Here is a 12,887-nt window from a genome sequence, read left to right on the forward strand (position 1 = left end):
TTCGTAAGAAATTCGTAAACCAAGGCATTGTTTTCAATGGATTTTCATTTGTAAACCGAAAATTACAGTAACCGAGGTGTTTGTAAACCAGGTATTACTGTATATTTAAAGCATATTTATGGTCAAAATGTAAAATAATATAGTCACTTCCACATTAGATTTCAAGTATTTCTAACTTATTTCTATTCTGAAGGATGTTGAAGTTTGTAAACTTACTTTGTGAAGATCCCCGTGCATTTAGTTCCTTAGATTCTATAACACGTATTCACTATGTCCTGTGAGTAGGCGCTGTTGTGTCACACATTTCGCAGAGCCTGCCTTCTGAACTACAGAGGTGCTGAGAGGAGGAGTTTCAGGAGGCGGAGTCAGTACAGGAATAACTGCTCGCAGGCAGAAAGGTACCATGGGACATGTAGTCCTTAGATATTGCACTTATACAGCAGAGAGAAACTGCAAAACATGCATGCAAGAGACAGACAGCACTCACAACAGGACAGGAGATTTTCTAGGTAAGCTTATGATGGATTGGTAAATATAACTAATGTTTATTAGTGATGGCTGAACACCCGTGTTCAGTGTGCGGTCGAATATTTGAATCTAACGAAATTTTGACCGCAAAGTTCAAACTCAGTGCAAGTCAATATGAATTGAACTTGTTAATTCAAAAGTGCCCATTCTGAAGGCTTATATGCAAGTTATTGGCCATAAAAGGGGTATGGGGACTCGGGTACTGCCCTGAGGGACATGAATCAGTGAAATTTCTTTTTCAAAAAGTACTGTTTTAAAAGGCGCAGTCATTAAAACATTTTTAAAAATTCCTTTAAATATCATGCCTGGGGGATCCCCTTAAACTACCTGCAACATTGCACATCTGTACAATGTATAGAACCTGCTGCAGCAGGAATTAAATTTTTATGAAAGAAAAAAAAATAACAGCATGGTGTTGGCCCCCTAATCCATACCAGACCCTTTAAATCTGGTAGGAAGATTAGGAGGTACCCCACAGTAAAATTTTTTTTTAAAAAGTGCGCGGTATTCCCCCTAAAAGTCATACCAGGCCCTCTCGGCCTGGTAGGATTTTTAAGGGGAATCCCAACTCCCAAAAATGTGGGAAAAAAGTGCATGGGGTTCCCCCTAAAAGTCCTACCAGGCCTTCCTCGTGGCCTGTGCGGCATGACATCACTGGCTTGGCTCCTCCCTAACGCGTTTCGTGCCCGTACACATTATCAAAGGGAGCATGAAACGCATTAGAGAGGAGCCACGCCATTGACGTCACGCCACAGGGCCATGAGGAAGGCTGGCGGCGATCTTTGAAACTGTTTTACATTCATCTTGGCATGTGATTTTTTTGCCATATTAATAAAAACATACTGCACTATCAAGCACTTCTTTTCTGGCTCAATTGTCTATGAGCTTTTAAGGTGGATTCCTTTAGTGCATGTTTTTCGTCCATATACACCTGGAGTGGAGTTATCCTGGAGATCTGGAGAGTAGTAGTCAGATGATCAGCTGATGTGCGGACATATACCAGATGATCCCCAAGGTTACCCCTAGGATGCAGATGACCAGGAGTGGTCTTTGTACTCAAGTGCGCTTTTAATTGCGCTATCTGGTTAGTGCAATATATACTCACACTTACTGGAAGCACGGGAGTTCACCTGTTTAATATATTGGACATTTATTTTCATTATTTGATGCCACTATATCACTGGATGCGCCATACCTAGACGCGACTAGCATCATTATCGTTGCGCTCCACAGCGCGTTTTCTATCTTTAATATCATTTGTTGCTCTACTAGTCATCATACTTTATGTGATTTTGCATTTTCTTTATTTATTTAACGTTTCTATGCAGGATGCCGTTATTGCACCTTATGCGTCATATTTAATGCTATTAGCACCTTCACCTAAGTGCTCATTAAGCGCATTTTATATTTAAATTATTTTATTGGCTGTTTTATTAGTCTTATGTCCAAAAAAAAAAATTATATATACTTGTGAGCTACTATGGTAAATAGTGACTGTGACAGTCAATAAATTGCATAAATAAACACACCTGTGGTTTGTAATGTATCATTTTAGAGCTCTGCATTTCTGTACATACATGATTTCTGCTTGTTGATTGGTTGCTAGAGGTTACTGTACATCATTACTGCTCACTGATTGGTTGCTAGAGGTTACTGTACATCATTACTGGTCACTGATTGGTTGCTAGAGCTTACTGCACATTATTATAGGTCACCTATTGGCTGCTAGAAGTTACTGCACATCATTACGGATCACCCATTGGTTGCCAGAGGTTACTGTACATCCTTACCACTCACTGATTGGCTGCTCAAGGTTATTGCACATCATTACTTCTCACTGATTGGTTGCTAGAGGTTACTGCACATCATTATTTCTCACCAATTGGTTGCTAGAGATTACAGCAGATCACTACTGTTCACAGTTTGGTTGCTAGAGGTTACAGAAGATCACTACTGTTCACTGATTGGTTGCTAGAGGTTACTGCACATCATTACTGCTCACTGGTTGCTAGAGGTTATTTTAGATATTACTGCTCACTGGTTGCTATTGGTTACTGTGCATCATTACCACTTACGTATTGATTGCTAGAGGTTACAGCACATCATTACAGCTCACTGATTGGTTGCAAAAGGTTACAGCACATAGTCTACTCACTGCCTGCACATCATGGACTAGGAAGGTGAGGGGACTAACAGACAGAAAACTCCTAGGGATTCAAGGACGTCTGCAATCGGTGGCAGTGCTGGGGGGTTGATGGGATCAGTGGTAGTGGAGGGGGATATGATAAGTGGCAGTGATGGGGGGAGGGGATGAGTGACAGTGCTTGTGGGGGGATGGGATCAGTGGCAGTACTTGGGGGGATGGAATAAGTGGCAGTGCTTGGGGTGGATGGGATCAGTGGCAGCGCTGGATGAGGATGAGATCAGTGGCAATGCCACCAATGTAGTGAGTAATTTGCACTGATGACCACTGTAATGGAATATTTACACTGACAACCAATGTAATGGGGGATTTTACACCAACAACCAATACATTTTTAGACTGGCCACCAATGTAAGGGGGATTTTACACTGACCACCAATTTAAGGGAGGCCTCTACATGGACCACCAATGTAAAGGAAGATTTGACACTGACCAAAAGTGCAAGTTAGGATTTTTTACTGACTACCAATATAAAGAGGAGTTTTCACAGTGGTCACCAATGTAAATGGGATTTACACTTACCACGAATGAATAGGACCATTCACAGTGACCACAAATGTGAGGAGGGATTTACACTGACCACTAGTGTGAATGAAAGTATTCTACACCAAGCCCCAATGTAATGAGAAGATAAACACTGACCACAAATGTAATTGAGTCATTTAGCCTATGTTCACATTTGTGCGTGTCGGAAATGCATGCAATATCACTTTCCTGACACCACAGAAACGTGATGCTCTTTAGCAGATACACAGCCGTGCCATTCATTGTTAATGACACCCTCATGCATCTGCTGATGTGCGCGTTTCCACATGCACTAAAATTCACGGTGCTGTGGTTCAGTGTGATTTTGAAAAAGGACTTTATTTTCACATTTCTAGCACATAGAGCAGCCAATTGAAATGAATGGGCTGCCCCACACGTGACCTACATCTACACACCACACACACACGCGCGTGCACGCGCACACACACACTAACTCAGGGGGGCATAATATACATCTGAATGCCGCAGATATATACTGTACATATGAATGCCCCTCTATTTACATATTTATTCCACTGGCCCACCTTTGTTTACATATGAATGCCGGTTGTTTACATGTGAATGCTGACATGGTCTGCATGTGAGTCATGGCAATAGGGCAGAGCTAGGCAGCATAATCGACAGCACTCCATGCTGAGATATTGGAACACAGCATGGGATGAAGACTTCAAGGGATAATGCAATGTAAACTGGGACAGTTGGCAAGTATGGGGCAGCTGCTTTGGGCCCCACAACTATGACTAGGCCCAGGGCAGCTTCCCATTTGCATTCCTTAAAGATGGCCCTGCCCACACCAATGAAATTTTGGAGATCAGCTGGGAGTCAGCAGTGCCCTGCACCTCTGGAGCCCTGTTGTGTGATGCAATAGGGTGGCTGCCCTTACGCCTGCCCCTGGAGGACATCCTGCCTTGTTGGAGTTGTGACTCCTTCTCACTTACCTCTCTGTTCTCTTAGGCACCCAGGTATAGTCAGTGTCCTCATCATCCCTTCCCTCCTCTTCACTGGAGCCAACTTAGCAGTATGCTGTGGCTGGGGGAATATGACTGACAATTTCTTGTCCCTCATTGGCACCCCCTATCTCTAGGCTCACGTCACTCCCTTCCTTAACCTGGGAACCGACATTGGAGCATTCAAATTGCTGCGCATCCTTTAGCAACATGTTACTGACACTATGATTGAATAATTCCAGTGACTCCTCCACGCATGATGGTGGGGCTACGGAAGGAGCAGCTTCGGTGGAAGGCAAACTAGTATGAGCCTGGGTGACAGAGGATGAGGAGGACGATGATGTCTTAGTCATCCACTCCACCACCTCTTCTACATGTTGTGGCTAAAAAAGGGACAAGCGTGCCCTGCCTGCAGAGGATACACCATGTCCACGACAACCACTTTTCACTGTGGACACAGAGGCTGCTTGCCCTCTCTTAGCTTCCCGTGAGAGTCTGCCTCTCCTTGTTGGCCTTTCGGACATGGGGATTTTTTTTAACTTTTTATTGAGTGTGGGATGGGAATTTGGTGCTTGGGTGCAATACTTTTGTGCTTGGTGCACTATAAACTGTTTTATTTTATTTTTTTACAGAAAATAGGGGGTATATCAGTTATGGATATTTTATTTTACTGCTGCTATGGCAAAAAAATAAATGTAAAAAAAGCCAAAAAAAATGGTGACGCAGAAGGAAGAACACCTGCAACTTGGAAAGAGGAACATAAATTATGCCCTCAATATTTTTGCTGCTGCAGCAACAAAAAAAAAGAAAAAAAAGAAAAAAATTCAGAAAGCCAAAAAAAAAAAGAAAAAAAAAGAGAACCACTGCTGACGCAGAAAGAGGAACACCTGCGACGCAGAACCGGGAACAGCAATTATGCTGTAAATAGTTTTAGTGCTGCTGCTGCTGCTGCAGCCAATAAAAAAATGTTATTAAACAAATTAAAAAAGAAAAATTAAAAAAGGAAAAAAAAAAGGAAAAGAAACCACTGCTGACACAGAAGGAGGAACACCTGCGACACAGAAGACACAGAAGGGGGAACAGTAAAGATAAAACGAAAAATATCGCATGAGTGGGTATAGCCCATCCCATGAGATAAGTGGTTAATTGGACAGCTAACAAGGCTTGTATCAGACTTTAGTGAATTAAAATTATATTTATTACATTTTTAGCAAATAATTTGCAATGTAACTATATTAAAGTACCACGTAGTGCTCAATAACCATGACTTACATGTGAACATACAAGACACAATTAGGAATTTAGAGGAACACTAAAGATGCATCAACAGAACCTGATTTTTTTTTTTTTTTTTTAAGTCCGCAAACGTGCAACTATAACGAAAAAACCCGTAAGTGTTCACAAAAAAAGTGCAAGTGCAAAACACCACACGAAAAAGTGCACTTAGGGGTGTGCTGTGTCCTACCCCTAAAGGGGCTTGGACCGCTTACCCTGATCCCCCGGGGCACGAAGCTCCTGACGGGGACAAGGTTCCCAATTGGTCCTCCTGGCCAAAAGGCCTGGTGGACCACCGTTCCCTATGCCCAGCCGAAGCCGGACATCCAGTACTAGGCAAGGAGGCTCTCCCGAAGAAGAGCCTCCTAGGGATCAGGGGAGGAAGGAACCGTATGGCCACACATCCTCCCCCTAGACTTCAGGGTAGGCCCGAGGACCCACACCCTCCATCCGTGAAAAACACACACATAAGTAAAGTAAAAAGTGACAAAACGTGGGAGTGCATAATAAATAAGATAAAGATAAAGTAAAGAAAAAATAAAAAAGTGGTACCGTGCCGAATTGTGCACAGACCAGGCCCTGAGGCCCGTAGCAAAAATTGCCCTGGACTTAGCCAAAAGGCCTGGTCCTTAGGGCGCTGTGCAAAAAGGAGTGTAAAAACAGTGACCAAGTGTCATTTTCACACCGTGGGGTCCCACACCCAAGTGTTACTAGTGACACCCCTGAGCGCGTCTCCCCAGGGGGCACTGAGTTTGCGGACTTTTTGCCTTCCCAGCCCCTGGCCAGACCAAGGTAGCTTGTTCAAATCAGGAGGTACTGGGTCTTTCCAGTCTTCCCAGAGGAATTACTCCCGGGGCCCCAGCTTAACTCGTGGCGCTCCCCGGTTTCTGTCCCTCCAGTACTAGCCTTCCGGACCCCCATCATTCCAGTGAGGGTACTATACAACAACCATCCCCGCAAAGCTAGAATGGTCGGGAGCACCCCCACTGGACACTGATAAGAACAGATACTACACTTGATCTTAGCCAAAAGGCCGAGAAGCGATGCTGTAAAATAAATTAATTAATTAAAAAAAAAAAAAAATTAACAAAGAAAAAAAAAATGGGAACAGCCTTATATAGTGTGGGGCATGGACTTAGCTCGTGAGTCATGGTTGGCCAAAGTCACTGAGACTTTGGCCAATCATGGCTTCCACAGTGAATTCAGCTTTGATTGGCCAAAGCATTGCACATGATCACAGGTAGTATAGTGCAATGTTGGGCGCAGTGGGCAAACAGCCCACTGAACGCTCGTGATGTTTGTGTGTTTGTCGAACACACAAACACCTGATGTTCAAGTCATAAAATCAAGCCCATTCCTAATGTTTATATCATAACATCAATGCTGATGTTAAAAAATGAGAGTGTATGCTGTGACCATAAATCAAACTCCTTTAAAATGCTACACAGCCTTTCTCAGCCCTGGTTCTGAGGCCCATTGGGTCCCTTTTGAGGTTTCTAAGGGTTTCTTGAGCAGTTTGCAATGGTGAATTGATCTTACATTTGTACTGACCATGAATGCAAGTGGGCAATCTTCCACTGACCACCAATGTAAGTGGGCAATCTTCCACTGACCACCAATGCAAGTGGGCAATCTTCCACTGACCACCAATGCAAGTGGGCAATCTTCCACTGACCACCAATGCAAGTGGGTAATCTTCCACTGACCACCAATGTAAGAGGTCACTTCTACAATAGCTACTGTTATAAGGGGACAGCACGATTTCTAATTTCAAGATTATTACTGAAAATTATTTTGCTGCATAGATCAGGGAGATGGCAAAAAATTTAAAAAATATCTGCCTTGGGAGTCAAATATGCTAGATAGTCCAAATTATTTATTGCTTTATTTAAAGCTTTCTGGAACTTGCTGATCATGCTAATGTACCATGAACTTTAGGTTTAATCACACATGGACACAGACAGACAAACAGCTATTTCTCCAGAATAACAAAAGGTAGGAATCTGCAACAAAATTTGTTAAAATCCTTGAAATGTACATAGATCACCCAGAGGGGAATGTTTTTTTCTCAACAAAAGTGGAGTTACTCTTTAAGAGGTTTCCTGGATCTATTTCCTAATAAAACTGTTCCTCTTCTCTGTGCTTTCTCTGAAATCTGTCACATGAATTATTCAGTTTCCTTGTACTCAGAATTCCTGTAACCATCAAGAATATAAAGTTGGGTGGAGTAACTAGAAAGCACGCACTTCTAAAAACAATATTTTTCAAGCAAACATTGCAAGGGTATGATTTACAGAAGTAAAATATTCAAACAGAACCATCATTTCAAACCTAATGTTTTTGCCGGGGAATTTAGCATCATAAATCTGAATAGTGTCCAGCAACCGTATTGACAAAACACACAAATGTAGGAATGGTTGCTGCATATAGGGGGCCCAAAGCCAGGACTGCTGTGTGGGCCTTTGGGAGTAAGGGGCTGCAGCGATAATCCTCAGATAATATTAAATTTTTCCTTACAGTATCAGTATCCTAAACCAATATGTTTTCTTAATTTTTGCTCTCTGAGGCCTAGTTAGGGCTGTATGGGGCCCTAGGCAAAGTAGCATCTTCTACAACCACCCTTCCCCACTTCCCATTGATCAACACTGATAAGGATTGCAATGGGCACCAAACACCACCAAGTACATCCTGATATATGAAGTGACAGACAGGTGCAGAACTCTGAACAATAATGACATTCCCCTAGATTAATTCAAAAGCATGAAGGGTGTAGCTGGGACCCCTGGACATCCACTGGGCCCTAGGCTTCTGTCTAGGTTGCCTTGTGGATATTCCTTTTTACAAGAAGTGGGCAGAAATCTCTCTACAGTGGGGAAAATCTTGCCGTAGACAGTTGAAACAGCGATAAAAACCTGACAATGGTTCTAACCTGTTTTGGCATTAGATATGCAAGGAGAAATTCACTCAAAACTGATATCTCAGTTTTTGGTAAATGCTTGGGAGTTAAACAACTGGAGAGCTTCTTATATCTCTCAGGAGCCCTAATTGGGACAGCGGCAGAATTATCTGGGTCGCAAAGGTCACACTTGAGATCAAGCCTTCGAGTTCTGCCACTGTAGGGAGGCCCAGAGCTGGAGCCAGCATTGACATCTGTGTGGATTCCTGGAGCCCAGTGCTGGAACAAGTTCCAACACTGAGCTCCAGTAACTAGATTGACAGGGGCATGATACCATGGGCATCCAGGACACCTGCCCCGCATGTCTTGTATGGTGCCCGGGTCCCACATATGGCGATCACCCCCTCTGTGGCAGCCAGCATCTCTCCCAGCCGACTGCGTACACACATAACAGGGAAGCTTGCAGAAGCTGCCCCAACTTCCTTGGCTCCAATCTTCTCATGGATACAGACAGGAGGCAGAGGAAACAGGGAGAAGGGACATCACGCTGATGATCTGAGATCTATAAGTGGGAAGGGGAGCACTTAAGGATAATCACCTGGAGGAGCTATAGGAGGGTGGTAAGAGAATAAGTGCTGGGGGGGTACTTTGGGAGGGGAGAATACTTGTGCTGGGGGGCAGATTTGAAATCCCTTCATTTCACCTTCTAGCACAAGTCATGTCTCCTCCCAATACACCCCCCCTCTGCACATCTGCACAGCCCATATCCTCTTACCCCCCTAAATCAAAGGGGGCAATGGTGGCGTCTTGCATCCCGCAAAGGATTTAGGGCAAGTGCCCTGGGTGCCCATTCTGGTGCGCCCATTAAACAAATTACTGAAACCAAGTGCTAGAACTTGTTTTGGCACTGGGCACCAGATTCAAGGGACATCGACTGATTTGTGTGGCCAACCCTGCCGCAAGTGGTGGCTATATTTGGGGGAAGGAGGATTTGTGCTGGCGGGGATTGGGTGAAGGATTTCCTTTGGGAAGGGTCCAGGGCTCAGATAGAAGGGTCCCAGGACCAGAGGAAAGGAACCCAGTGGTCAGGGGGGCCCTTTCATGATATCTTGCACCAGGTCCCTGAAGGTTCTAGTTGCAGTTGGTGACAAATGTGTAATTGAATTCCTGGGCATGTGTGCACCTGCTATGGTCATTGGGGGTTCCTACTTTTCCCTGTTGATTTTATTGCTTCTTTTTATATTATTTAAATGTAGCACTGCCCCCATAGGAACCACTGGATTTTTGGGTCACCCTGTTCCTGCACAGCCAGCAGGCACACATAGTCAGAAATCCAGTCTATGGACTTGTTTTTGTTGTTTTATTGAGGGGAAAAAAATTGGATAGGGATAAGGGATCGTCGGATGCCCAAAATTACTTGAAAAAAAAACTTGAGGACAAACTTCCTACACTATGTACAAGGAAAATGGATCCTGGACATTACTCCAGCTGGAGCACTAAGTCCCCATGAGTGAACTCTCAAATCCCAATACAATGCAAGAGAATACTAGCCCACCTGTCTGCTTTGTGAAGTGTTCCAGAGCAAGAGATTAGATTAGCTGTCCCCATTAAAGCATGCTGGATATTTAATGTGGCAGCCTTCTCCTTTCTTAGCCCTGGGGGTGTAGGAGTGTAGAAAATTTTGAGGAGTGCTGTGACTATACTGTCTTTTTAGAACAAATTCCAGACTGTGTATCCAGGGGAAATTACTTTTGACAGACTTGTAAAGCACTTCCAATACTGATCCTAGCACTGGCACATTAGCACAAGAGTCCTTCAAGCAGGGGTTGAAGGTTGGCAGAAGCTTTCCCTCCTAGATGACTAGCTGGGTATTGCACTTGGCTGTCTCTTCCCTATTGCCTTTCGGTGGTGAATGTAGTGGTACTCACACTGTCCCTTGAAATCCTGCTACTCAGTACAGACTGCTATTCAGGCCTCCTGCTGAATAAGTCCTTTCCTTGCAATACAGAGGGTCTCCTGGGTGAGACTGAAAGGGGGTGAATATCCCTTTATTCAAACTGCTCCTTTCCTTCCCTCCTTGGCTCCTACCTGGAGGTACGGCCCCCAGCACTGGGTCCTCTCCAGGCCCCCTGAATCTCGACTCAGCACTCCATACTTTTAATCAGGAAAGAACCCCTGCTGCCTAGGCTCTTCAATATTTATGGGCAGGTCTTACCACACTGCCAGGCCTTCTGCCTGGGATTGGTCAAACCTCCATTAATATTCAGATCCTTACCTCTGCTCCTCTGCCCAATAGTTTCTAGAAGTTTACATGGACCTCCAGAACCAAACCATGGGAGGTGGTAGAGGCCTGATCTGCAGAGCCCTCAAGCCTGACCTGAACTTGACCACCCCCCTCTCACACAAGAGGGTGCTACATAAAAAAAGAGGGTGGAAAGAGGTCCATAGGAAAAAGGGGTGTTTGTAGGATCCTAAAGGACTTGGCGCATGCCACAGCACCATTCAGTAGTCAAATGCCAGTTTAACATGTGCATTCTGGCAAACTGTTGGCATGACCACAATATGAATGTTGTGTTGCTTTGGAAATCAAAACTATATGAAAATGTTCACTAGATGATTCAAGCAAAAAGCATCTGTATTCATGGACTTCAGTTGCCAACTTTGGTAGTCTCGATATAAAGAAGTTTAACAGGAAGGTCCAAGATCAAGGACACCTGGCAGTTACTGTAGGGTGATTGTCAGAGGCTAGCAATGCCCCTGGGTTTTTCCAGGCATGGGGGACAGGTAGACATCATGGACCACCTCTGACTAAAGTCATATCAGTCAAACACCAATCCTCATCCTGGCCTGTGTCACTCACATACTCATGTGTGAGCACCATTCAGTACAAGAGTACCATGAGCCCAGGCTTCATTATGACACAATTCCAATAGCAATGTCTATGATGACCTTGGTTCTCATGAAGTGGGTTAAATGATGCTGGTCGTCAATCAAACCGGAATGGACCAGAGATACTAGACTTAAAAAGCAGATGGATAACTCTGGAGCATGGAGAGGATGATTGGACAAAATTTTTGAAAATACATAAACTTAAAAAAAAACAAAAGAAAAACATTATACAGTGGGGAAAACAATTATTTGACCCCTTGCAGATTTTGTACAGTTACCCACTTCCAAAGAAATGAAGGGTCTATAATTTTTATCATAGGTGTATTTTAAATGATTGAGACAGAATATTAACCAAAATCCAGACAAAACACGATACAAATGTTATAAATTGAGTTGCAGTTCAGTGCGTAAAATAAGTATTTGATCCCCTACCAACCCACAATAATTCTGGCTCCCACAGACTGGATATGTGCTCATTTGGCACACAAATTAGTCCTGTCAATTTAAGAAGGTGCTCCTAACGACAACTCGTTATGTGTATAAAAGACCTATCCACAGAATCTCTTTCTTCCATTCAAACCTCATGGACAAGACCAAAAGCTGTCAAAGGACATCAGGAACAAGATTGTAGACCTGCACAAGACTGGAATGGGCTACAAGACCATCAGCAAGAAGCTTGGTGAGAAGGAAAAAACTGTTGGAGTGATTATTTGCAAATAGAAGAAATTCAAAATAACCATCAATTGCCTTCGGTCTGGAGCTTCATGCAAGGTTTCGCCTCATGGGGTAAGGATGATCATGAGAAAAGTGAGGGATCAGGCCAAAACTACATGGGAGGAGCTTGTGAATGATCTCAAGGCAGTTGGGATCACAGTCACCAAACAAACCATTGGTAACACAATATGCTGCCACGGATTGAAATCCTGCAGAGCCCGCAATGTTCCTCTCCTCAAGAAGGCACATTTACAGGCCTGTCTGAAGTTTGCCAACAAACATCTAAATGATTCAGAGAAGAACTGAGAGAAAATGCTGTGGTCAGATGAGACAAAAATTGAGTGCTGTGGCATTAACTTGACTCTCATTGTTTTGGAAGAAGAAAAATGCTGACTATGACCCTAAGAACACCATCCTTACAGTCAAGCACGGAGGTGGAAACATTATGCTTTGGGGTTGCTAAAGGTCAACTTTGCCACATTGAGGAGCCAATGGATGGGGCCATGTATTGTAAAATCTTTGATGAGAACCTTCTTCCCTCAGCCAGAACACTGAAGATGGGTCTTCCAGCATGACAATGACCCAAAACATACTGCCAAGGAAACAAAGGAGTAGATCAAGAAGAAGTACATTAAGGTCATGGAGTGGCCTACCCAGTCTGCAGACCTTAATCCTATAGAAAATTTATGGAGGGAGCTGAAACTTCGAGTTGCCAAGCGAAAGCCAAAAACCTTAACGATTTAGAGAAGATCTGTAAAGAAGAGTGGACCAAAATCCCTCCTGAGATGTGTTCAAACCTGATAGCCAGCTACAAAAAACATCTTACCTCTTTGCTTGCCAACAAGGGTTTCTTCACCAAGTACTAAGTCATGTTTTGCTTGGGGATCAT

At 43.7% G+C, this 12,887-nt stretch overlaps 1 pseudogene; it reads right to left on the minus strand.

The window, feature by feature from the left end:
- Nucleotides 1–6,428: 6,428 nt before the first annotated feature.
- On the minus strand, nucleotides 6,429–6,544 carry LOC149453688 (U2 spliceosomal RNA; annotated as a pseudogene).
- Between the last annotated feature and the right edge of the window lie 6,343 nt (nucleotides 6,545–12,887).

The sequence above is a fragment of the Staurois parvus genome, unplaced genomic scaffold (assembly GCF_062004578.1).
Source record: "Staurois parvus isolate SC_StPar_1 unplaced genomic scaffold, SC_StPar_1.0 ptg000445l, whole genome shotgun sequence".
NCBI classification, from domain to species: Eukaryota; Metazoa; Chordata; class Amphibia; order Anura; family Ranidae; genus Staurois; species Staurois parvus.